Consider the following 27292-nt stretch of genomic DNA (forward strand, 5'->3'; position numbering starts at 1 on the left):
AGCGGCACCGGCGCGCGGCCCGCAGGGGGCGCCGCGAGCCCGCGTTCCCGCCGAGCGGCGGCTCCCCCCGGGGCGGGGCGGCCGAGGACTGCGGTCCGCCGCGCCGGCCTTTGGGCGCCATGTTCTGCCTCAGCGCGGCGCCTCGAGGCAGCGAGCGGCGCCCGCCTCACCGGGCCAGGCCGACCCTCACGGCGCTCAGCAGTGCCGTCACCGCCACCAGCCCCGGGGTCCCGCTTCGCCCCGCGGTCCCCCCCGGCGCTGCTCCTCCAGCCCATCCGCAGCCTGCCCCATGCCCAGGGATGCATGTTGCCCCTTGTCTGTTCAGCGTTGAGTAACCTCACCGCTCGCTGGTGCGGGAGGAGGTGCTCATTGCCACATGCTTCATTCTCTGTATTCCCTTCTCTCCCTCTCCTTCTTCCAGAGGAGGAGACTCTCCTGTCAGGCAGTAAAACGCCTGCACCTGCGACCTTACGCAGCAGGAGCAATGGTGATGGGAGTCAAGGAGAGAGCCCCGGACCCCAAACCGTGTTTTGCTTTGTTCACCTGCAGGTGCTTCCATGAGGACAAGGGTCTTTCTCCCTGGCATCAGAGGCTGCTGCCCAGGAGGTGGTAGAAGAAAGGAGCTATCTCGCCTTGCGGAACACCTTTGCTCCCTGCACGTAGAGGTGCCTTGACACACTCCTGCCCTTCCTCCCCAAAGCTGTTTTCCTCCCCTTGTCTGTCCTCAAGAGGATGCTCCCCTCCATCAGCCCTCTACCACATGCAAAGATCTCACCTCCACCACTAAATCTATTAGCCTTATTGAGCTGGGCACGTTGTCTCTGTTTAATGCTCATTAGTGTATCATTCTTCAAATGATTTGTCCAATTCATTTTTGAACCCATGCGGCTCTTCAGCATATCCAATATCTTGCGCCAAAGAGCTCCTCCTCTTAACCTTACATTTCATAAAGAAATATCTCCATTTCTTTGTTCTGAATCTGTCACCTGCCAGTTTGATTCAGTGCTCTAATTTTTGTATAAATAGTGGGCAGTTGTTCCTTATTCTCTCTTCCCGTGCCATTCATCATTTGCAACCATCTTCACATCGCCCTGTTGTGGTCTCTTTCAGGCTCAAGAGTGCCAGGAGAAAAGGATCGTCTAACTAAACGTGGATGTCTGAAGTGAAGGTATGCTGTGAAGTAGTTATTTTAGATTGCTGTTACAGTCAGTGAAGATGATGTCAGCAGAATTTAGAGTAAGGTGGTTATCTTTGGTCCTGCAAACTGCCCTATGAACTACATTCACTAAATCTCCAGAAGGAATCGAGTGACTAGTTCAAATGAAAATGCAAATACATAGATATCTAGCAGGAAGTAAGATGAATCCTGCATCTTCTAAAATAGCTGTTCCAGGTTTTTGGCCATCATTATTATCTTCTCTGAAACTTTGCTAGCTGTCCTATATAGTTTGTTTTGTGTTCCTTGCCTAACATTTTCCAATACTCTGCATGTTTTTGTGACTGTTACATGTAGCACTGATCATAGGACTATGTATTTCTAAATCCAAAAGCTTGTTCGTGAGTGGTAGTGGTTAGCTCAGGGCTTCCCATGCTGCACAGAGAATTCAGATTGTTTTTCCTAAGAATCCTAGGGTTTTTTCACCTTGCATTTAGCTACACTAAATTCCCTGCACCATTTTATCAGCCATTCATTCTGTAACAGCAGGTTCTTCTGTAGTTTCTCTCAGGGCTGTCAGTTTAGGCCTTGCTGTGGGGTTGTATGGCAGACTTTTCTGTTAGCTAAGCTGTGCATGGTTTCTTTATTTTTTGGACTAGATAATGAGCCATAATACAAGCCACAGCCCTTCCTTGTACATGCTGGACTGCAAACACTGATGTGCTTTTACAGTACTAGCCTGACAAGCCACCTGCACTCCACTCTTTTAACTTTATGGAAGAATTAGAAAGAACGTGGATTATGAAAAAAGGTAAATAAGTGTGTAAATATAGGCTAGGTAGTCTGGACCTCAGGAAAGTGAGTAGAAATGCTGATACCAGAATTGATTGATTAAAAGTCTCAAATTAGGACTGCAATGCATTCTTGTCAGCGTACATTGAGAGAAAATAGGTCATGTCAAGAAACAAGACCTCATGCTTTAATAAGACAATGATTGGGAACAATCGGCTAAGATTTTTGTAAAGCATTCGACTTAGTACCACAAGGTGCATAATTTAAAAATTAGCAAAATACAATATCAATAAAATGTGTTAGTTTAATTGAGAACTGACAAGCCAACAAATCTCTAAAGTTGCTGTCATGGGGATACTATTAAAAGAATAGGGATTTTCATGGGATTCGGAGCCTCAGTTTTCATTTAGATAAAATTCTGAAAGTCACAAATGATTAGTAAGAAGGCAACCTGTCATAGATAAGCAGCTGGAGGGGAAGATGAGGATTTCCAACCCACTTGAGTTATAGTTAAATTATAGAATTGAGCGCTCCCCATTTGAACAAGTGCTAGTCAGATTTCAAACTGAACCTGCAGAAATTGAACTCTACAAAATGAAACTAAAAACAGACAATAAGTTTTCTTTTACTTTAGCTTTCCAGATTGCTTCACTTTGGGTTCAGATACACACCACTACCAGTGCAAGAAAGGCAATGGGAATGTGCACCCCGAGGCAAGGAGTGCACAACTAGAATGGTTCAGTTGTATCAGTAACTCATACTTTCAGTTTCTTTACCAGTAGTGAATGGTCCATCTTTGGACTTTCCTCTACTGAGAGTCAAAAGATCTCGGCACTATTTGCATAAATCAACAGAGCAGTTTCCCTAACAGGGGTAGGTCTTGCCCTGCACTTCTCCTACCTAGGCAAAGCCTAACTACCTTTACAGCAAAAATCCAAAATACTGAAGCATGACAAACACTGGAGGGAAGACCAGCAATGATTTTAAGAGAGAGGAGGCTGAAGATGGGCACCTTCCCGTGTGGCACCAGGCAAAACGTGGAACTTTGAGAGTGGAACAGTGTTGGTTTCTTTTGCTGTTGCTCATTTACAGATAAAGGTGTGCAGCTGAAGAATATACTGTAGTGTCATGAAGACAAGTTGCTGACCTTCATGGAGATAGATATAAATGAGTGAAATTAATAGAGATCTTTAATTAGTGTTCCTATAGATCCATCCGTTGCATCTCAGATGGTGCATGAAACTTTGTCCGTTCTACCCTGCCATGCAGTAAGCCAGGTGACTGGCAAAAGAGCATCACTTGGGTTTCAAATAGTAACCCAAGCCACAGAAATCACATCAGTCTAAGAATAAAAAATGTATCAATAAAAACAATAGCTGCAGCAGTAATACATACATTTGGTTCTTTTTCTTTGCTCTCCCTTATCTGGGTCACTAAACTCCATTTTCAAACATTTTCTGTAAATAGGAGAGCTTTAATGAAAGTAGGTGCTGGGATTTCCCTCCTTGCCAGGGCTTTGTGGGAAGTATCATGAGACTTTTGATGAAGTGGCAAGCACTGAAATACAGGAGTGATTTTTTGTTCTTTTGGGAAGAAATTGATTTTTGCCAGAAAAAACATGCTACAACCAAATGTCTGTTCTTGTTAGACTTCAAGTCCTTCCAGGAGGAGTCCTTCAGCAAATTGGCTCATTTAGACACAACAGCCAGGAGCATGGAGAGTAAAAAAGGGTTTTGTTCAAGGAAAGCTTCTGTATTGTAAACAGGATAAAAGGGGATGGAAAGAGTCACTTATCACTGTCTAATGTGTCCCCAGGTCATTCCTGTGTAACACCTAGTGGAGAAAAAGGATTTCATATTCCCTGCTCTCTTAGAAACTCCAAGCCAACGGTGGGGATTTTCTCTATCAAACAATCTACAGATATAATGTGCATTGAGCAGTGGAGTTCAAACCCGCAGTGGTGCATCCTTCATTGCCCTCTGTTTGGCTTGTACTTTAAAGCCTTGCAGCACCAAAATGAAAGCTAGATCCTTGTACAGTCTCCTTTGTGCTGCCTGTAACACAGTGTGTTATCCCCTCGCAGACAGCAGGGTTAGTCTGGAATAAACAGTTTGTTCTCTCCCCGAAGAAAAGACCCTGATAATAGTCTCTTTTTATTTTTGTAAGCATGATTCCCAATAGGCATAGAAACTCTCTCTTTCCCCCTCCTCCCTCCCTTCTCTCTCTCTGTCTCTCTGCACGCACAGACACACACACACACTATTCCCAAGCTCTTTGCATGCCTTCTTGATACTAATAACTGTGGCTTTAAAAACAAAGGAGTGCCGAACCTGAGGGCATGCTGCAGGAGCAAGACATTTAGATGAATGCTTGATGGAGACTACTCACTTAGTCCAGCTGCAGGCCATGGGGCCTACATGTCCGAACTTTGACAGACTCTCTTACATAAGCCAGACCTCACAGCACGCCTCACAGCATTTTGGGAGTGTGGAAGTGGGGAAAAAGAGAGGGAAGACATGACAAGAATGTCAGAGACTCATCTATCAAATTTCTTCAACTGTTGGGTGTTGTGCAGATCTCAGGTCTTCCTGAACAGTAAACTTTTTAAAGACGCATTGCGTTTCCTTCTCATCCTCCCAAATTAAGAGTGTTTCTGTAGCACTTCTGTCCCAGTCAGCTGTGAGCCTGCTCTGTGGCCAGAAGAACCATGCATTTAGGACGTGGGCAGCTCTGTCACCATACGAGTGACAGCATGGGATTCAAGGGAAGTGAGAAAGAGAGTTGTGTCAATGCAGTAAGGATATAGCAACTCCTGTGCAAGCAGAGATGAGCTGTGGGTGCCATGAAAAGCCATGGCCACACAGAGTGGCAGGGAATCACAAATACTTAGGCCATCATTCCCTTGTTCATAAACATACCAGCTGAAGGAATATGGCAAGAGTAGGGAATGTCAGGCCTAAGGAAAAAGAATTTATGGAACATTTCCACCATCTCTCTAGCTCACTCCAGCTGCCCTTCTGCAATGATGCCAGGGACATAATGATAGAAGAAAAAAAAATCACCCAGGTATAGGAAACATTGCGACATCCCCTGACCCTGGGGATCTCTGAGCCACAAATGTCTGGAGATTAGAAGAATATCCTGGGCAAGTATCCCCTATGTATTTGCCTCATTCTTTTATTCTATCCTGGGCATCAGCCACAGGCTGCTGCTGGAGATGAAATACTGAGCTCGATGGATTTTTGGTGCATCTATTATAATATAATATCTGTTATATTTTCATACCCATGACAAAGCATGACTGAACTATCCTTGCAGGACTGACTTCCCTGTACCTTTTTCTTGCTGACCACATCTCAGTTTAACTTTACCAATGAAATTTAGTAAACAGCAACAGAAGAGCCTCTTTCAAAAAGCCAAGGAGACAGAAGTAGCTAAAAAGACGTTGCTTTCCCCAACTAACGAATAGTGGAAATCGCAATAATCCTGCCAAGAAATGTAGCACCTTGCAGTCATTTGGCTAGCATCAGCAACCTGTTAAGAGTTTGAGTTTGCCTTCTACTGAGATGGCATTTCCCCCTTTATCCCAAAAAGTCTCTATAAAATTCAGTGTCTGAACCCAGGCTTGAAAAGTTCTGTCTTTGAAAATCTGAACTGGTTACAGGACAGCCGTGTGTGACATGTAAGTGCATCAGGAAAGATGGCACTCAAGTAGCCCTAAATGGTATATATAATTTAACACTAACATCTGCAAATCTTAATGTATGTTCACAAAACCATGTGCTATTGTCCTCATTTTACCAGGATTCGGTTCCCTGATAGTTGCTCTAAAATGTTTCAGGTTAAGGATTCCATCTCAATTAGACAAAATCATCAGTTTCTTTGGAAAATTTGAGGCACAGATCTCCCCCTTCGTCCTCTCTTCCACTGAATAAACACCATTTGCCAGGTCTAGTTTTGGTAAACCAATCTAGATAATCCGAGGCTCCTTTATTCATTTTTCGTAGATTATTTTTGAACTGCTTTTCAAGGCCTAAATGTCCATCTGTCTCATGCCCACATTTTGTGCATACAGAGATCTCAAAATCTAAAAATTGTAAACATTGTTTTCATCTGCATTTCACAAACTGGGTAGTCAAGACATAAAGCGATGGATGTGCCAGGCCATCTCTCCCTGCCTCTCACATGCTGGACTGGATGCTCCAGGGGCTGTGACATGTTTGTTGTTAAAACAGCCTGACACAAAGAGGCCCCGGGAGCTGCATGCATCCACAGGATAGAAGTGCTCTTCTGTCAATCCAGCTGGAGTCCCCCGAAAGGGAAAAGTGGATTGTCTGTATGGGTGAGGGAAGGGTGGGGAGAGTCCTCTAAAGAATGTAATAAAGGAATTTTCCTAAAACCTTCTCCAGTAATCTGGGAAAAACCTTACCAAGTCTTTTGCCATTAATGGAGGCCAGGAGAAAGTGTGAAGACTGAATGCAGACATGAAAGCGTGGAATTTGCAGTTCAGTCCAACCTGGTAACTCCCATGCCAAGGAGTCTGTTGTAGCCAGCCTGATTGGGCATTGCTTGGATACAGCATAGGGTACAACAGTGTTGTGCTTTTCAGACCATTTTCCAATTCCCGTGTAAGACTAATGCCCTAGAGGCACTCAGAGGGGTCCAAGGAGTTATTCAGAGTTCCATAAGTATAGATTACTATACCAATAGTGGCATTCAGGAATTTTGTGTAACACACACACACTGTTCTCTGCAGGGGACTTTTCTTTTTCTAAGTGCGCATTCATCATCTAACGTACTGAGCTCTAGAGAAAATCTAGCCTTAAGTCTGACTTTTCCAGTGTTTCTGCAGACTTTCCCTTTGGGGATTTAATTTTGCCATCTTCTCACAAGACGGTGGCGGGGTGGGGGGGATTTGGTACCTGTAAGTTGCACAAATGTTCCCTTTGAAAAGTAACTCCTTCATGAGGTTTGGTGACCAGCTAAAAAGTACATGAAAAGGGATGGAAGAGCAGGTTGTGCTTTATTAGCTCTTATATTGCTTCACTAGTGAGCCACACATCAAAGGCTGAGAAACATTTCTCTGCATCAGTTTGGCTCAACTTCCCTGGCAGCAGGAGTCGACCAGGCACTGATGCAGACACCTGGAGCCACAGATGTTTCCTTGGAATCAAGGTAACTTCACTGGTGCAGTGGCCTTTACCTGCCTGCCAGGATGTCTGCAGGGACAGGGAAGGTGCCACAGCAGGAGCTTTTAGACTGCCTGTCATATCACTCTTTTGGAGATCTTATCTCCAGTGATTAGCTAGGCCCTGTTGTACCGCTCTGTTCACTGTCCTGCGCTATTTGTCACTTTGCTGCTTCTAATTCAAATTCAAAGAAGGGCCTGTTTGTCCAAAAGCTTATCTGCTTTTTCTGACAATGCTAGTTAGTCTAATTACAAAAAATCTACCTCCACCAGCTAACCTTACCCCTCTTACATTACAACTCAGTCCTCTTCCAGGTTCAGTTGCAGTCACCTACTCCCATCATTGGTTGCAATGGCAGCAGAGTTTTATTTGCCCTGATACAAGGCAGATTTTTTTAAGAACAAATGAGATCTGCAAAATAACATGTTAATCTTTCCTGTTCTCATGAAATGGATTTATCATATTTCTCTTTCAAGTTTTCCAGTGTTGCTCTGGTGGTGCAAGCATCGTGGTGCGACTAGGTCACTGTCCAGCAGCTGGGGCTATGCTGGGTGGCACATACTGGGATAAGAGCTCCAGGATTCCCTGCAGGCTTCAAATGATTTTGGTTTGCCCGTTTGGGAGGAATCCATTATCCCTTTAGTCCCTGGTAAACAGGTATCTCATGAGAATAGTGAGAGGGACTGTTCTCCCTGGTGATGCTACGCACAGCCAGCATGGCTCTACTGACAGCAATATGCCCAGGAAGCTAAACTTAGCATCTGAGGTGCAGGTGAGTGGTTTGAGGGTCTACACGGGAAAAGGAAGGGCCAAACATGGAAGCAGTAAGAGATGACAAGGGCATCACAGAGAGATTTTTTTTTAACACAGTTTTTATTTGTTTTTCTTTCTGTGGCTGGAAAAGCACCTGAGATTCAAGATCATTTTCTACCTTGACCATATTCATCACGGAGTATTCATCAGCAGCCAACTCTCCTTTTGAATCTGAATATCCCAAGATATAGTTTGAACTGGATGATCTAATTAATTCTTACCACTGATAATATTAGAAAACTGTGCTAGTAAGAGGTACTCACAGCTTATCTTTGCCTATCTGGTCACATATCTTTCTGTGTCAGTTCCCTGCAGCCTCCAAACTAGATCAGTTCTGGTTCACCAGGTGGTGAAAAACAGCCTGTCTCTGCTGATGGCAAAAGACTTTGCTGGGTGTGCACTGGCCAAAACTCTTGTTCTCGGTGTCCATATCACGAGCTGACTGGGAGAACCACTTTTGCTTCCCCAAGCCTCATACTTTCCTGCTACAGCTCCTGTATGACACCTGCTTTTCAGAGCATTTCAGATGCCATGAGTTGCACTTCCATGATTGTGACTAATCCTGGAAATATAACATGTATTTTTAGGGAACATTTATACTAGAAAGAAACATATCTTATCAGTCTTATTTCAGATACTGAGGTTAATTCCTTCAGCCTGTTTCAAGTAAGGTAATCCCTCAAACCTTCATGTTAAAATAATGTTATTTCAGACACAATGATACTTACACAGTCTCCACTTTTTCTCTGACTCACTAGCCATCTGACCTTAATGAGACAGAGGAAAAGTAGAAAAAAGTGGCATAATTATGTAGTTACCAGCCACATCACTCTCAACACAAAGAGAGAGTTTAGCAGGATCACATAAACGGCTGCTTTCTGACTGAGTACTTGACTGTCAACCTGGTACAGATTTGCAGTGTAAATCTCTTTCCTTCCTCCTAACTAGGGTTGTTTAATTTGTATCTACAAACACATCAGGTTCATTCCTGCATTCTGGCAGAAGAGGTGAATCCTGGCTTTTGGGTGCTAGAGCCTGTGCTTACTCTTGCCCATGGTGCAGGATTAAACACAAAGGACTGGAGTGATTTTTCGGGCAGATGCAAGGTCTCCCTGTCCATGCTCTGCCATGAGCAGAAGGGCTGTGGCTGTTTGTGGCCCAGCATGTGGTTCCACACTGCCCAGTGAAGAGCAAGGCTCAGCAGGACACCACCATGGCTATACAGCTGACTAGGCACACGGCATCAGGAGGTCACATCAGAATGGTCATATGGGTAGCCAGTGACAGCATGCCTTCTCCCTTTCCCTCATCCTCCTCAGATAATGATGGCTTACTGGGATTAGAAGTGGGTCTAGGCTTAGTCAGCAGGATCCTAACCTGACTGACGCACTCAGCTTCTCCTGCACATCACTGAAGAGGTTTCAGCCCTGTGGGTGCTACTGTCTGTTAGAGTTGACAGGAGAAATAGGTCAAGCACCAGCAGTGCAAGAGAAAGTCTTTGAGAGGGGAAGCCAGGACCATTAGCTCTGTGAGCAACTAGGGCCCAGTGATATACTTGGGGACCGCGGGGTTCATGTCAGGCCTCTAGCTGTTCTACAGCTGCCAGCAATTCCTGGATGTTCCCAGTAAAAGACAAGATGGGCTCAGCTTTAGACCACTGGCTAAGGCCTGTCTATTCTGGGTGGGAAGAACCCAGAAGCAGAAAAGAGATGGTGACTTTGCAGAAGTTGACCAGAACTGAGGAACACATTTCTGCAGCATGGGAACCTGCTCCGAGCTGAATTATTGCCACCAGTGTCCACATATGGTCCTGTACACCAAAACTTTACCTTCATTCAGCATTATACTACCCACAGATACCAAAGTGCTATCAGTTTCTCTGTTGGAGTGCTTGAGGCAGAAGGAAGAGACCCAAGTTGTCTAATACTAGACTTGAGCGAAGACTAGAACGCAGCCCTTTTGTCCCTGCTGATCTGGACATTGGGCCCCACTGCTATCTCCTGCTCTCATTACTAAGATGTTGAGTATACCTGCAGCCTGAAACAGGGATTTTTTTCCCAATTGCAGACTGGGGAGGAGCAGCACTGCAACTCCTCCCGGAGAGCTCAAGGAGCGGCAGTGCCTCAGGGCAGTGAGTAAATGAATAAAAAAACCAGAGTCAGAACTGATTAGGGAGCTCAGGTTTTGGCTCGGCCTCTCTGGAGCCTCCAAGGCATTGCAGAGGCTCAGAACCTCATTACTTCTATAAAGTGAATTCAGTAATTAGCTCAGGTCAAAAGTTTAAGGCTTGGAGACTGCTGCTAGGGAAATGGTCCCTCCTGGACATTAGCAACCAAATTGCAGAAAGCAGCAGTAGTTGGTTTTGGGGCAAAACACTTAGTCGAGGATCCTGTTGAATGGACTGTCGTGGTTTATAGTCTTAATGAACAGCCAGTGTTGTGGTGATGTCCCTTCAGGAGGAAACACACTGCACTGGAGACATAGACAGTACGTTGCCACAAATATTTCGGAACCTCAGGATTTCCTAATTGGGTGGGTCCTGGCCCATCTAGTCCAAAATCCTGCCATGGTCAGAACAAGGTTTTCCAAAGGAGGCTGCCAATACCTCTTACAGGCCATATCCTACCCCATCACTTCCATATACTCTAGCTGAAGAGCGAGGGGCACTAAAGCAGTAATTCATTCCAGTGGGATCATTTTGTTATCAGTTTAAATAGCCAATCTTTGCCCAAATGTTTCTAAGCTTTTGATTTCAAATATATCCCAAAGCAGCAGGTCCACAGCCTTGGTTTGTCCTACATACAAAAGCCTTTCAGTGGTTGAAAATCATTTATTTTCCAATTTCATGTAATAGTCCCCGATAACGTTATGAGACAGTAAGGAAAGAAACTCAGTTTCATTTGCTATTTAATTATTTTGCTTATGCTTTTAGCAATTTACTTGACTCCCAGACAATTTAACTTTCCTTTTAATTATCAGTGCGTATTACAAGCAGTCAAAGCTGCACTGTTGAGATCTGACAAGACACTGGAGTATTTTCTATCCTGGCCTTTACCTGAGGTTATGCACCCTCACATCCTGCCTGTTTCGGAACCACACCACAGATTGTGCCATACTGCCCAGCATTACCTCCTGCCTCCTTTCCCCTCACTTGACTATGGCAGAGAGAAAGTGGGATAGGTAGGAGGAAAAGGAGAGGCTGAGGGATTAAACAAGACAGACCAGAAAGCCTTGAATTTTTCTCCTAATACTCATCCATTTAATAACTAGTTTGATGATAAGCATGAAATTAAACAGACAAAGATAATTCTTGAATGTCTAAGAAGTCAGCAGATAATTCAGCTTTGAGGGGACATTCTGAGATACTTTCTACTTATTTTACAAGTCTAATTTAACACTGTGGCTGCCTTGGCTGTCCCTGCAGTGGGACTCTGCTGATCCCTCCTGGCCAGACCTTGGACAGATGCTAGTTCTGGCTGATGGCTTAGTGCCTAATAATGCCTCCCCTTTTTTCAGGGAGTGCTAGTTCTTTGGAGGAACATTCCTCAATGGGAAAAAACTTTCTGTCCCTTTCAGTTTCCTTCTTCCAAGGTGCAAAATGGTTCTTCCTCTTTTAAACTCCTTGTAACTCACCTCATCCAGAGCAACATCAACATAAAGACGTACAAAAAAATTGGGTATGCACATTTATCTCCTCTCCTTGCAAAGGCAAAACCAATAGCAGCGGTGCAAGCAACAGTCCTTCAGAAGCTTTGAAACTCAAACACATTTTGTTTCTTGCCTATGTATAGATCTAAGTGCTTCATTTTAAGTCTGTAAATTTTAAGTCCAAAAATTTCGAACCCAAGAAAAGAATGAATCAGCTAGAAGACTCCAACCTAAAACTAGTTCCAAAGGTTCCACTGGCTTCAAAGGTCTGAGGCCTACCTGAATGAGGAAATCATTGCACACCAGATAGCATGTGAATTCACAGTCGCCTGGTCCATCCCAAGGTAATTTTTATTTGTGCATCCCTATGTGCAAGGAAATTGAACCTCTTTCTCACACGTAAGAACTCCTAAAGATATAGTATGCTTTATTTGCAGGCAGACACCAGCTCATTATTTTGACAATCGATGCCATAATGGCCAAATGCAAGCTAGCTCCAAATTAGAAGCCATGAAATCACAGGTAATACAGTGCTGCTTGCATTACTTAGTCTTACTTGCAGCAGCCTGCAAAGGAAGGCACATTAGCTGTTAGCCAGAAGCACCTTTAAAATGTTAGGAAAAGTAGGAAAGAGATGATTAAATAAGGGAAAACTGGGGAGTAGGGGAGAAATGGAAGGAAGGGAAAGACAAAAGAAATTCCGTTTGCAAAGTAAAAGTGGATAGGATGCCTTTTGACAAGGGATTTAAAAACCAATGCAAAGCTGAGTGCATGAGAGGAGAGGTGAACCTGGGACCACTGGCTTTTTCACAGTAAGCTTTGGACTTGGAGAAAAGTAAGGGGATTGCCTGGCTCTGACACAAGGCATCAAAAGCCAAGTGTCATCTAAGAGCATAGAAAGCAAAAGCTTTTGGTGAAAGCCACTGTCCCTAAAGCAGTATCTTTCCAGGTATTAAAAAGCAGAAGTTATCTTGATTCCATTCAAAATGCTCCCAAAACCCAAGAATGACAAATCCGATCAAGCCCATTAAACAGTCACACTGTCAGCTTACCCTGACACTCCACAATTTTGGCTTTGATCACAATTTTTGATGGGAAAAATTCCAAATCTTTGAAAACTTGCCCTGGGAAGGAAGGAAAACTATTTCCTACTAAGCTCTAATCTCAAATACATTTTGCTGTTTATTTTTGGAGGGAGAGGACCAGCAAACTTGACAGTGCCCATAAGGAATGTCCAGCTGCCAGCAAGCTGTTCACAGCTTTCAGCCTCCTGGAGGAGTGATGGGAGGCGGGCAGGGAGAGTCCAGTTCAGGAATGCTGCTCAGGCGTTTAGGAAGCCTGAGCTGTGTTTGACAGTGTAATAGACCCCCAGAGAAGCACTGAGTCTTATGCATAGCCTGCAGCTATTCAAGAACTCAGAGCTCAAACATACACACAGAAAGGTTAGCTTTTAATGGATAGTAAATGTTTGGAGAGACCTTTGACCAGCTCTAATACTGCAGCTGACCATTCAGAAAGTCTGTAATGAATGACCACGCATTAGCCTCGGCTGCTCACTTTAGCAGACAATGACTGTCAAACCTTGCTGCTTAACCCCCAGAGAGCTCTCCTGCCTGTCAAGTGGTAACTGAGCAGATATCAAGGGGGTTGGACCTGGCTTTGGAGCTAACTTGTTCAGCACAACCATCAAAGTGGTCCAGAGTACCATGCTGCATGGAAGAAGATGCAAGAATGCCTTTGAATGCCTATGAAAATGCTTTTTTTCCTGATTTTTCAAAGGAGTTAAATCTGTTCCTGCCCTGGTCATTCTCAATAGCTTCATCCAATCTTGGCAAAGCAATGAAAGCAGTCAGGTTTCTGGGATTTGGTTCCCAGCTTAGGCTCTCTGAGGAAGACATGAAAGGAGACATTTTTCTTTCCATGTTCTCAGCAGACACTACTGGGCTCAAATTCCCTCAAACATCCAGCGCTTGTGAACTTGAAGTTCAGCCTAGACCCATATGCTGATTCCCTGAAAATTTTCACAGCAGAAATTTGCACAATCAGTTTTTGTCAGACTGGAAACTCCTGGAGCCCCTGAGTAAGCTATTGCTCACAGTAGCCATACTTCTGTGTTCTGTTTTCTAGTCTTCCCTCTTTGAAGATTTAAACACTTTCAACAGAATTTGAACCTCCTTTTCTTACCACAGTAGTGTTTGCCTGCATGTAGCAATGGGAGCAAAGAGAACACTTAGGAGAAAAAATGTAGGATTAGGATGAGGGAGGTCAGCTGAAATTACCGGTAACTACACAAGCTGTGGCTGGTCGTTCTACTTTGAGAACGAGGGAGGAAAATCATCATGATCCCTTTACACAGAATCCCTGATGGATGCTTGCTATAATCTGACATTTTGCACAGATTGGTAAAAACAGTAAATGTGCATTTCTGCTACATTTCTTACTGTCAGGTGGTATTTTCCCTTGCAGGTGCCCAGATGAGCCGTGTGGGCTCTGCCAACCCAATCCTTGTGACTTTTAAAATCCCAGCCACAGAAATAATCTCAGCTCACATGCGAGTGTTTACTGACATTGAAGCACTAGAACCAAAGCGAATGATAGGCAAAAGAGGATTGGGGAGGAGAAAAGAGTGCCTGAAGGGTCACTCTGCAGGAACCACTCTAATGACTGTACAGAGCTTCTTGTTACCTAATTTTTCTTCATGAGTTACATATCCTTGGGGGCTTCTGTGGTAGGTGGATTCTCTGCTGGGGCAGAAGTGAGGCATACGGTCCAGACAGATGAGGCCAACCCAGTTCAGAGTACAGGAGGGCCATGAGGTGCTGGGAAGACTGGAGGTGGTGGGTGCTATGGAGAATTTCACACATGCTACATTAGGTCTCTTCTCATTTGAGCTGTGTTTTGGGCTGTATCACATTCAGAGACCAAGCTGACTGTGATATTCACAGCATCTCTGACATGCTTCACCTGTTCCAGAACCGCATGAGTTCACTTTCCCACAGATTCCCCATCATGAGCAGCTTCTCCCCCACTCTTCGGATGTTGTCATCACAAATTATCATCCTCCCTGGGCCAGACGGCCATATCCTCAAGTGTCAAATCCAGCCAGAGGTATCAATAGATCTTAAACAAGAAAATGAAAGTGGTCACTGGTCTCCCCACGGTTTGGAAAATGAATCTTTCCTCTAGGCAATCACAGGATTCCTCATCATGAGCTTCTTCGCACTGCCCATCAGCTGTGGTGGTGGTGATAGGTCCTGCTTGGATGTCCCTGAGATGAGTAGTTCCTGGTTAGGTGTGGGGGAGTGGGGCCCTGGCCTGGCCTTCTGACCAGCGCTCACAAGACACAACGCTCACACAGGACAGATTCCTTCTGGGACAGAGATGTCACCCCACATGCAATGCCTTGCCACTGACACCTCTCCTCTTCAGGCAACACTAGGGGTTGGATGCCATGGCACTGGTCCATACTAACATCTAGCATGGTGAAAAGATGACCGGGATAAGAACGTAGGTTGTCCTAAGAATCATTTGGGGGATTACACTCTTAAGCCTCGTGGCAGTTTTATAGCTTCTGGCATATCTGCAGATCAGACACTGGGGAGATGGTTATTGGGAGACTGGGATCCAGCTGATCTCCTTGCACTAAGTAGGATGAATGTAGAGGACAATGGGGGAATAAACTATCATTATAACTATACTTGCATATGTGTATCTGTGTTTCTATGTGTGCATGGAGAGGTGCATACTTATTTGTATACGTGTGTTTGCACATTCATGTATGTATCTATATGTGTGTGTACCTCTGTGTGTGGGTGCATGTGCCAATGTGCATGCATATTTATGTATGCATCCATGTGGGCAAGTGTCTGTGTGTCCATGTGAGTGTGTACCTTTGTGCACCTGTACACGTGAATGATTGCAAATGTGTATGTGCATATGTGCATGCATGTGTACATGGGTGTGCACAAATGTGCATGTGTGTTCGTGCCTATAAACACGTGTATGCCTATAAACGTGTGTGTATAAGTATGGGTGTGCACATACAGAGCTCCGCACTGCTCTAGCAAGAAAAGAAAAGAGCTTTTCTGTGAAAGGGACAAAAAATAAAGCTCTCAGTAGAGCTCTCAGAGTTCTCAGTCTGGGGTTGCTCTTCATAGTGGAAGGCAGTAGTATGTGATGCAGCCCTGATCAAAGTCCAGAGGAGGGACAGGCACAGAAGCCCTGTCTCCTAGTCTGCCACAGACTCTCGGAGCAGCATAAATGGCCCTGTAAGCAAAGCATGCAAAGACTGGTAATGTCTGTTGAAAATGATGAAACAGAAAAACACATAAAGCTGTGAAAATCTTGTAAAGGGTCTTTTGCAGCATCACTCACAGCAGTCTCATCACCAGGCTGAGAAAGTACAGGCTAGACAAGCAGATGATTCAAATGGTCTGCTGGGCTCAGAGGATAGTCATCAATGATTTGATATCCGGCTGGTAGCGAGCAGAACTCTCCAGGGGTTGATACTAGGGCCCATATGGTTCAATATATTTACTATAATATATATTTTTTTATATATATAATTATTTAGACCATAATACAAACCCACATAGAATCACAGAATCATAGAATAATTCCGTTTGGAAGGGACCCGGGTCAACTATGTGGTCATACTAGACTGCTCAGGGCTTAGACTTCCAGGAATTTTGTAGACGATGCTAAACAAGGGGAAGTGGTTGACAAGATGAATGGCTGAACCTCTATGCACAGGGACCTTAAACTTCAGGACTGGGCCAAGCAAAACCTCATGAGATTTATTAAGGAAGAATGACCTGCTGTACTGTCTGGCACCCCCTAGCCTCCTCTTCACCCATTCTGCACCAGGAGCAGATTAATCTCTTGCATTGACACAGGCTGAGAACAATCTGGCTCAGTAACAATCCTGCTGCAAAAGACCTGGGGTGGTGGCCAATGCCAGGGTGAATGTGAGCCAGCAGTCACTGTTACTGCAAAAATACTGCTTCCTGAACTACATGCGGAGAAGCATGGCTAGTGGGTAGAGGGAAGTTATTGTCCCTTCTGCTCAGTGCTGTACAGGCTGCACCTGGAACACTGCATCCAGTTTTGAGCTCCCAGTTCAAGAGGGATATGGAGAAAATGAAGATGGACTAGTGGAGACTACCAAGATGGTCAAGGCCTGGGGCACATGATCTGCAGGAGAGATGGAGGGAGCTGATCTGGGTTAGTAGAGAGGTAGAGAGAAGGCTCCACTTCTTCTCTTTGGTAGAGAGGAGACTGAGGGGTGTCTAGGAGTAGCCTATGAATTCTTGCGAGGGGAGGGCAGTTACAAAGATGAGAGCGCCCAACTCTTCTCAGTGATTACACGCAATATAGCAGGAGGCAATGGACACAAACTGAGGCTTGGGAGGCTCAAGTTGGACATTAGGAAACACTTCGTTTCCAGGATAGTGGTGCAGCCCTGCACCAGGTATCAAGAGATAGGGTTCAGCTGTATGAAGCCATGGTTACCCTGACCTAGTGTTGAGGATCATCCTGCTCCAGGGAAGGTTGGGCTGGAGATTTCCAAGGGTCCTTTCTGCCAGCACTACTGTGATTCCTGTGGTTCAGTTTCTTTGACAGTTGTTTTCCCGCAGTGGTACACTCTTCTCTTTCAAGTTGCCACTTTTTCATGGAGGAGATGAAGTTATCTTAATACTCTTGCAAGGTTTCCCACACACACTCCAGACAAGGTCTCTGCACTGTTACAAGTTCTGGCTAAGATCCTTGTTACACAGACAGGAATTCCCTTCAGTAATGAGGCATCCTTGTCCTTCTGGGAGACCTTTTCCAGGACTTTGGCCCTGGTCCCACACTTCTCCAACCCTGCAGCACAACCACCTTATCCCAGAGCCATCCCACATGAGGCTCTGCCTGGATGCAGTCAGCACTGCAGTGAACAGAACTAGGTCAGCAGGAGATAAAAGCAGGACATACTTCTTGCAGTGGATCTCACTATGGCTTGGGGTGTGAATGTGGCTTGGGGAAGATGTTGAACAGCAGTATCAGATCAGTGGTATTGTGATAGCAAAGCCTGATGTGGAGGCCATGAGGAGGGCAAGGTCCATGGGAAGGTCCATGACAAAGACAGGAACAAAGATGCCAAATGTCCAAAGAGAAAACAAATATTTAGGGCCCTGAGCTACATACGGAGGTGTGGTGACACACAGAGGCAGTCACTTGAAGATTTTATGAATGGGAAGAGAGCAAAAAGGGACTGATGAAAAGACCTGTGGACAAGCCGAGGGAAGTCCAAGAAAACACTAGTTCTGTCTGCATGCGGATGGCCTATCTGACATGAAATCTGTTAGCACAAAGTTAACCCATCAGTCCTGTTTGAACAAATCTGAACTGGCACAAAAAGTTTATTCCAGATCAATGCTTTGAGTCATGAGGCTGTGGCATTTCTGCTCTAGCACTAAAAGCCCTCAAGTTAGATTTAGCGTATCACGGAACTACATTTTAAATCACAGCTTCCCAATATACTCTTTCCTTTCGGGAAAAAGGAAGCATCAAAGAACTCTCTGAGGAACTTTCCCTCCTACTCCCTCCTTCTCATTTTTCAATCTAAAGAAATATATTGTATGCTAATTTCACCTCCCTTTTCTCAGTTTCTCTCTTCAGTTTGGCTGATGCCATTGGATACTATTCCAGTGTCAGTTAATATGCAAATAACATTTTGTTCAGCTTGCCTTGGGACAATGAAGTCTTTGAAATGTAGATATAGGATCTCCATTCCTGTCTAAGAGCCTACTTTCATTGAACTCTTAATATTCGATACAGTTCAGTAGAAGGACTCTTCTCTTGTATTGCACTTTGATTGCACTTTCTCTAAATGAGCATGAATGATTAGTTGGCAACATTTTTCATCTGGCTACTGTTTCTGCTTTCTGCAATACAGCACAAATTACATTTTTTTTAAAAAAGCATTCTCATACAATGCCTTAGCAGCAAGATAGCTGTCTGTTTCCTCCCAGCATCACATAAAGCCTAAACAGGACACTTAAATATAGCTGAAAGAGGCACAGGCTGTGCAGAGTCATCCCTATACGCACCACTGGTTTAGACATGAGGACACAGGAATGTCAAATCTGAATCAGGTGCAAGATATGTTTGAGCTGAGTCCCCTGGCATTGGCCAAAAGCAATGTCTAAAGAAGGTGGACAAGAACAGGTAAGCAGAGAATGAAGCCCACTCCAGAGGTTCTTGAAAAGAATTTCCAGGTATAGGGAAAGACAAAGGGAAATGTTACACTCCACGGTTCCTTTTATAACCAGCACCATTTACCTACATTCTGCAAAAACACAAGTCATGCCTTTTCATCTGCTAATGCCTGTGTGTATTCTCTAGCCAAATCTGAAAGGCAGTCAGGCTGCCACTCTGGATCTCTCTCACCATTAACTGGTCAGAGAGAACTTTCCTCATCAATTCAGGCACTTAAGTTCTGTGCTTAAATGCCAAAATTGCAGCAACATGATTTTTTTGTCTTACCTGGCATTCAAAGAACAGGCCAGTGCTTGGGTCAGAACCCCTCTCCTCCCCACAAGACCTAGCACCAGGGTACTTAGATAGCAGGAGGTACCTGGGAGCCTGGGACCTCTCTAAACACAGTGAATCTGGATTTGAGAAAGGACCAACATAGAGCAGGGTCACCCCTCTGTCAGCAGAGATCATCCTGCCATAAGGAACAGGACCCTGTCCCTCATGAAATACCCATTTAGAAGTATTGGCAGTCCCAGTGTTACATGACCCAATCTAATTATACGAAGTATCCTGTGGTGCACTCTGCACAATCCCATCATGCTACGGGAACAGATATGGTCCTATTTGAGTCAGCACAGTGAGAGCTGGCTGGTTGCTCTGAGATTAAACTTCCCGTTGGCATATCATTAGAAGCCCCCATATCCTTCATGTGATTATTTCAAGAGTCTACCTCTGCTGGCCTCTCCACCTGTAAGTGAGGCACCTCTTCTGGTAAGGTACCTCAATCTGGTGGAAGCTTATGATGAGAAGCTAATCTGGCAGCTGCCATCTCAAACAAATGAGTATCCCATCAAATTTCAGCTCTTGATTTCCTTGGGATTGATTTAACCCTTGTGTAACCAAGACTTTGTGGAATACCCAGGAAAAGTCTGAAAAAGTGGTTTTATCCACTTCCTTAGCTAAGGATATAATATTTTTCAACCGAGTAAAGGACAGAAGTTTGTCTCTGGCTGTGAATTCTGAAACTTTATTCAAGCTTATTATATGCAATAGATAAGCCCTGAGCCTCTGTGGAGAATGGTTAGAAGTACTGCTGAATGATTTGCCAAGTTAGATTTCTCAGGTGATGAAGGAGAGAGAGAAGAATAGAGCCTTACATCTTTGCAGTCAAGATGAACAGAAGATGGCCTTCAAGACATCTAAACAGCAAGGCCTTTTGCAGCTGCTAACCATCTGGCAATTTTCCAGTGTTTTTGAGCAATGTTTCCCATGATGTGCTAGACCAGTCTGTGATACCAGGTGATATTCTGAGATCCCAGTCAGCATGATGGATATGCCTAGTTAATCTTAGAATAGCTAGATGAATATAAGCTCAGTTTCACCTTTCATTGATGAATTGCTAGGTACATCATTGCTACTGCTGGGCTAATCAATGATCTCTGGAAGTTGTCTGACATCTTGTACAGTGAAGTTCTAAAGGATGTTGAAGGAGTCTTACCTGTCCAGTAAAACCAGGATGTCCTGGTGTTGCTGACCTAGCCATCAGAGGCCCCTGAAAGTTGTCAACAGTATTCAAAAGACTAGTGTTTTCAGAAAGCACCAAGTTTGGCAAGCACTGGCATTTCCAGGTTACAGATCCAGATCTGTGCCAGATACACTAATCCCTAATCTGTGCCTGGCTCAGCTTTACCTTGGTTTATCAGCCAGCCATCAGAAATAATGAAGCAGAGGCTCTTTCCTGAAAGCATAAATGTTTTGTACCATGCCACTAACCAAGTCTATAACTTATAGCCATAGATGGCAGCACAAAAAGGGATTTGGTGGGTTTTTGCCTCATTGAAAAAAAGATTTGCTCCATTCTGTCCCAAGCAACCAGAATTAGGTGCTTCTCTGAAAGAAGCATGTTTATGAGATGTTTTAGATTGTGCCATGACTCTCCCCATTCCAAAGAGGATCCTGGCACTCCAAAGATGGCTTCCTCCTTGAGTTCCTGAGCTGCAAACTGCTGGAGACTCAGAGGACATCCGGAGATAATCTCATCACCTACTTGCCCTGTTCACATAATCATCCCTGAATACCCATTTTCAGCTACTTTCAGACTTGGTACAAGGTGGACTTTTGATGCAGTATAACTATTATGTTCTTCTGCCTGCCTTGTTTGCTCATGATACTTATGTCTGACAAGTGGACATGCAGATTCTTTCCATTCCTCATGAGAAAATTTGACTGCACCTCATCATCCCATTCAGAGAGAACAATCACACCAGTTTAATGGGGTCTTAGAGTACTATCACAGATTGAATTCTCAGCAGAGCTCTACTATGTGAATTTGCTTATAACTCTATATTCCTCTATGCAGCAAACCAGGTTTTTATTCCAAATGTAATTTTCACCTGTGGGTTCAGGTGTTCTTAAGGCACCTCTTTTTTTTGCTTCTGCTGATCTGATGCAATGTTTAGGAGGGCTGGGGGGAACTGAAGACATGGGTGAAGAATTGCAGGAAATACATAAAGATCCAGAGGATATATTTACCAGGTAAGGCTTGGCTGCCAGAATTGAAGTCCATCCACACCATCTTCCACACGCTGCTCTCCACTGTGTTGGTCCATCACCTGTCTTTAACTTCAAAAGAAAAAAAAAAAAGAAAAAAAACCACTCATCCTTTCTTGCTCCATGAAGATATACCTAACCTCTCCTGTCTTCTTGAAACCTCCCATGCTATGCTTTTGCCCACATAGCTCACCCCATCACTCAGACCACTGACTGTTCAGGTCCTGGAAGAAATTTTTGTTTTTTTTAAAAAAAAAAAGTCTGGTACAAATTACAGTCTGTAATTCACTAGGAGGAGAGAGCTAAGAATCTCAAAAGCAGTCATACAAGCCTCTAGAAAATAGCCAGACCCCAGATGTGCTGAGGAAGTCTCACCAAAGATGTGCTGAGGGGCTGGCTCAGGGCCTCAAGCCAGCAGAGGTACTGAGGGCTCACTGGTACCTGAGCCAATTTGCCCTTCCTGCAGCTTTGCCTCCATGCTTGATTAACAAACACCCGCAGCAGGGGCATTACTGCTGCTAATTCACAATGAGCTGCTGGAGGCTGTAAGATAGTCTATGGTTTGATCCTTGGCTTTTGACTCACTGATTCCTTTTCTGAGTTGGTCCACAGATTCAGCAATCTCCCCATGACCTGCCTACGCCCCCACTTCCCTAAGAGAGGCAGAATTAATCTTCAGTTCTTTGCTCCAGCATTGTCCGCTGCCTGGTTAGTCGCTCTGATACTATCTTGCTTTGTAGGCAGCCCACTTCTCACATTTGCTGTATCTGGGTTTGTGCTTGACCTAAAACCTCAAACTGGGCATTGCACAGCTTGTTCAGCACTGTCTGAATCCCTCTTATGAAGGTTAGCCAGAAGTTTACAGAAAGACTCAGGAGCAGATGTCCAGTACAAGTCAGGATTGGGAAAACAAAGGCTAAAATAGGAAACAGAAAACAAAATCTGACAGGTAAAAGTGTTTAAGAATAAATAAAGAAAAATAGATTTATCTCAAAGAGAAATTAGGGACTGTTCTAGTAAGGCCTTGTTTATTATCTTTTCACCTCATGATAAGTTAGTCTACTGTTGCTCCAGGCTCTCCAGAATTCAAGGACATTTGGAACAGATTTCTAAAAAGAAAAGGAAATGTGCTGTATTTCACGGTAAAATTACGAGACCTCTTGAATATACTTTCAAGAATAGAAACAGCTTTGTTAAAAGAATGGACTGCCAGTGCAATGAAGGGTGAAATGCAATAGGAAACTGACTTGATAAAAGGATAATTCCAGTAAATGAATAACACTTCTTATGTATCACATGAAATACATAATGCTCAGTTCATAAGAATAGCAACTGCAGCCCACATGCTAAATTGCTCTTCTGGCAATGGCAAACCTGGACAAGAGTCTTGTTGAGAGGAAGCTTTACAGTACAGTCATGCTGGAGATAATGAAGCATCATGATCAGAAGCAATGCTAGGTGATCAGCATGGCTAAAATTTGTTTCAGTTCATATCATCTAATGCAATTGAAAACCTCACCCCAGCCAGTAGGTAGAACATGCAGGTGAGTGTCCAGGGCCTGAGACCGTAGGGATGGTTCATACCATTTCCAGAACTGAATAGTTAGATGTCAAGTCCAAGCCAGTGCTATTAGGCTCTGCATATACTCAGTGAAGAAAAGAGGCTCAGGGCAATTCATTTGGCCCTTCTTAAAAAACAGTTATCCTTGAAGGAGGTCCATTGACAATAAATGGAGCACAGAGTAGCTAGCTCAGGTGGAGGCATTGAACTACTAATTGAGGAAGCTCTGGCAAAGAGCCCCCACTGCATCAGGACTTTATAGGAAAGACCTTTGACTTGATGGTAAGCCTTGAAATTGAGTATCCCTGAAGTGAACAGTTTTTAATGCTTATCAGAGGGAAAGGGGAGTCCTGTGTTTTCTTCATGGCTGTGCCTCTGACTCAGCTCATTATTCTGGATGACTCACTTCCCCTGCTCTTCTTTTGCTAATCTTACAATGATGAGTGTGAATTCGAGCTGTGGTTTTGGGGAACCAAAGGGCAGGGTCTGCAGGATGGCAGTCAGCCAGCACCACTTCCTGAGCCCACACAGTTCCAAATGATATTGATAAGTGCCAGGCGAACCACTTTCCTATTTCCCTCAAGTGCCAAAGCTTCTTGAAATCAAGCTTAGCAGTCTCTGAAGGCAAAGGTACTTGTGACAACTCATAGATACCCAAGCTAGATATGAATGGCTCATATGACCACTGGAGTCAGAATAGACATGTTAGTGCAGCACTGATTAGCTCTGCAAAGAAGAAGGGTGTGTGAACATCCTGCCTAAATCACCTCTGAGACTGACACCAGCATATTCAGAGACATAGGACAAGCCACTGTGCCACTAAGCACACCCCAAATGTGAGGTGTTTTCCTATTCCCATGAAAATGTTTTTACTTCAGTAGGGACAGGAGTTGCAATGAACTGATTTTAGAGGTTGGAAGCATTAGGAATGAAGATGTCGAATGAGACATTGAGTCCTCCTGCCTGAGAAGAGGTATACAGATCCTTCAATAAATCTACATGGCATGGGCCTGTTGAAGAACTGGATTTCTGTTTCGGCATGGCCAACCTCTTTAAAACTCTTCTTCTAGTTGCTATGTTGGTGGCAGAAACAGCTGGAGCCCTTCTGAGGTCAGATAGTGGAATTTTAGCTAGAGGCATTTTTTGTCTCAACAGAGATGCCGCTGGTTTGTTCGGCTGAAAGATCTAAGGTAGGGGCCGCTGCAGCAGAAATCCACTTGCTTGGGCCAACCACTGCCCACCCACCCTGGAATTACTCCAACACACTCACTAGACCCCCCACCTCTTGTTTAATCTTTAATGCACCTCCAATTGCCCTAGGCTGGACACCGCAGCGAGGCAGGCAAGATAGCAGTGATGATTAGCTCCCTGACCCCGTGTGCTATGCTGGGCATTGGGAAATGTATGTCTAATGGCTGACCCTCCATCGATCCCGACCATGTCCTCCGGGCAGAAGGAATCATTAGCAGGGGCTTATGATGGAGGGGCATGCAATACCTCTCATTCTCCTGGTGTAGGCACATGAAAAAGCCACAGGCACAGCAGACCTGTCCTACCTGTTCTTGCTCCCCTGACTCTGAGTTTGGCTATTCTTAGGTATCTAGTGAAATTAGGAATGGGGGAGGGATGAACATGTGTCCTCTATACCTAGCTCCATCAATGCTTGCCTAGATCCTTTTCTTAATGTGAACCCCATCCTGTACCACAGGGAACCAGCTCTTGGAATAACAGACTCTCCCACAGGACAACTGTCTTAACTATCATGACTCCCGATATCTGCCCAGGCACAAACACAAAACCCCACAAATTCCAGATGCAGATCTGGAGACAACTGCATATCACTGCATACCTGCCCCCCTAACACCTATGTTCAGTTGTGATGAAAGGCTGTGCTAGAATGGAAATACACATGGAATGGGAAGGATCAGCAAAGTCACTGGCACCCAAACAAATAGAAACTTCTCCGAAGCTGGAGCAATCCAACCTCTAAGGTCAAACGTCCTCCCATATGACAGCAGGTACTTGCCAACAGCCAAGCAGTACCAACAGTGGGGAAACGCGGACCAGGAAAGACAACAGAAAACAGCAAAAGAAAAGAATTTTATGGCCAGCACATGAAATAAGGGAACTTCTCTCTGACCAGTGAACCAATAGAGCATTTTGGGAGAGCTAGAGGACAAAAAAACATAGGATGAGAACCAAACTGTGGAAGAAGAAAGCAAATAGAAAGGCTATGAGAGAGCTTAGAAGGGCATTGGTAGCTCCATTGCTTGCATGTCCTGTGGGCTAGACACAGACAGTGCAAAGGCTTCTTAGAGACTAGAACAAAGAGAAATTGTCATAAGGGAAATAATTCCCATAAGAGAAAGCAACTAGGTGAGCAATGCTGTGTATGAATGAAGCCTGACTGATGGCATGAGGACAGATTTAAATAGTAGGAACAGATTATCCAATTAAAAATATCATTCAAGAGGCCAGTGCAAAAGCCTGGAATAACCAGGTCTTTGCTGAGAGAGGCTTGCTGAAGTCCTGTGTGGTAGTATAAGATCAGGAGCACTGGAATCAATGAATCAGCTGCTGAAATGAAATGAATAGCTGGAAATCATCAGGCTTAAAGTAGTCCTAGGCAGTCAGGCTTGGGATATGGAAGAAGGCATTTTCAATACATGTCAGACCCAACAAAGAGCACTTACTATAAGGCTAGGAGTGCCTGTTTCAGGGGCAGTCACTGAAGCCCCTGAGAAGAGCATGCAGGGCATATCCTCTAACTTGCACCATAATCTTTGGGTTCTCCACCCTAGTTCTTGGCCATAGATGAATTTCTCACCTGCTGCTGCTGCATTCCTCCTCCTGATGGGAAAGGGTGGTTTGTGATAACAGTGATAGCATTTTTGTCCTCCAACAGCACACAAGTACAATTACAGCCAAAGGGCTAGCCATCCTCAACTAAAAATGTTCAGGTCTGTCCTGTGTAGTGTCTGACAAGGCAGAATCAATGTGTTCCCAAAAATACCTTTTCCCAGAGTTGTAGTCCTTTCCTCATACCAGAGCACAGTAGCCACACACAAGAAACTAGCCTCCAAATCCCACCACTACAGGTGACAAACTTATTAACCACTAGCTTCTACCAGGCTGGAGTGACCCGTTGGCAACAAACCTTCTAGGTTTGCCATCTCAATTCTCCCTTCTCCCCCAACTCTTCCCACCCTTCAAACATCTTACTTCCATTTTTCATAGCTGCATCATATGAAGTCCCAGATCCATTCAGTGGCTGACTCCACTCATGAGCTTTTCTACTCTCTTGATGCTTCTAGGAGACAAGCTCCTAATTTACACAGCAGAAAATGCTGTAAGCAGTTCATAAGTGCATATCCTTCCTTTCTGTACTCCTGAATTACATCTCTTTTCTATTACTATCATTATCACTTCTGTAGTGGCAGTGCCTCACAGCTTTGTGTTATTAACACATTAAATTAAGATACATCTGACCTGGATTTTTTAAGAACAGATCACACCAAAGCAGCTCAGATTTAGTGCTAGGGTAACAGGCCTGGTAGTTCAGAGAAAAGCAAGTGGATTCATATTTCTTGATTTCACTTGAGTCATTGAAGCAGATTGGGGAAAAAAAAAGAAAAAAAAAGCTAGCTCAAATAATAGTAAGAGGTATCCAGGGAATGGTTATGAAGTTTCATCATCAAACTTTGTGTGGTCCCCCAGGTTGTATCCTTGTTCAGGTTTTGTGAGTATTTGCATTGGTTAATGTTTGGGACACTGGAATAAAGAATACCTTTTCTAGTTCTAAAATGTAGGTGATGGCAACCAAGCAAGGTCTTCCCGCATGTTAAAAGACAAGATCAGAACTCATTTCAAGTGAATTCAGATTTCTTCTTTTAGGAAAATAGTTGCTTTATCAAAACTCTGTTTGACTGGTCTATCACAATTTTTCCCTGCTAAACCAGTGTTTTAGCCAAATCCACTTCTTCAGGTACATGTTCCATCAAAATCTTTTGTGTACTACTGAGATCAAATACACAAGCCTACAGCTGCCCATATAACTTTTTTTCTTTCCTTTTTTATACCAAGGCACTGCTATTTTCAAGGCATGCAGGGCAGTTTGATAAGAACTGAATGGTGGAGAGACACAGTTATGCAGATTTAGCATGATTTAGGATGAGCAGCAACAGTTCCAAAATTGGAAAAAACTGGGTGTAAATAATACAGATATGGGAATGAGGAGGAGCAAGTATGGCAGGGAATGGACCCTATTTGAAAGGAGGTTAACAAAATGATACTTCACTGACCACATCACCACTGCTCCGTGGTATCTACCAACATAGAAAT

At 44.2% G+C, this 27292-nt stretch overlaps 1 long non-coding RNA gene across 1 annotated transcript; it reads left to right on the forward strand.

Annotated features, from left to right (window-relative positions):
- The first annotated feature begins 216 nt into the window (after positions 1-216).
- LOC112987827 (uncharacterized) lies at positions 217-4063 on the forward strand. Its single transcript, XR_010392621.1, has 3 exons — positions 217-665; positions 1111-1168; positions 3764-4063. It is a non-coding gene; the product is annotated as an uncharacterized LOC112987827 (long non-coding RNA).
- Positions 4064-27292: the final 23229 nt, after the last annotated feature.

This window comes from Dromaius novaehollandiae, chromosome 22 (genome assembly GCF_036370855.1).
Source record: "Dromaius novaehollandiae isolate bDroNov1 chromosome 22, bDroNov1.hap1, whole genome shotgun sequence".
Lineage (NCBI taxonomy): Eukaryota > Metazoa > Chordata > Aves > Casuariiformes > Dromaiidae > Dromaius > Dromaius novaehollandiae.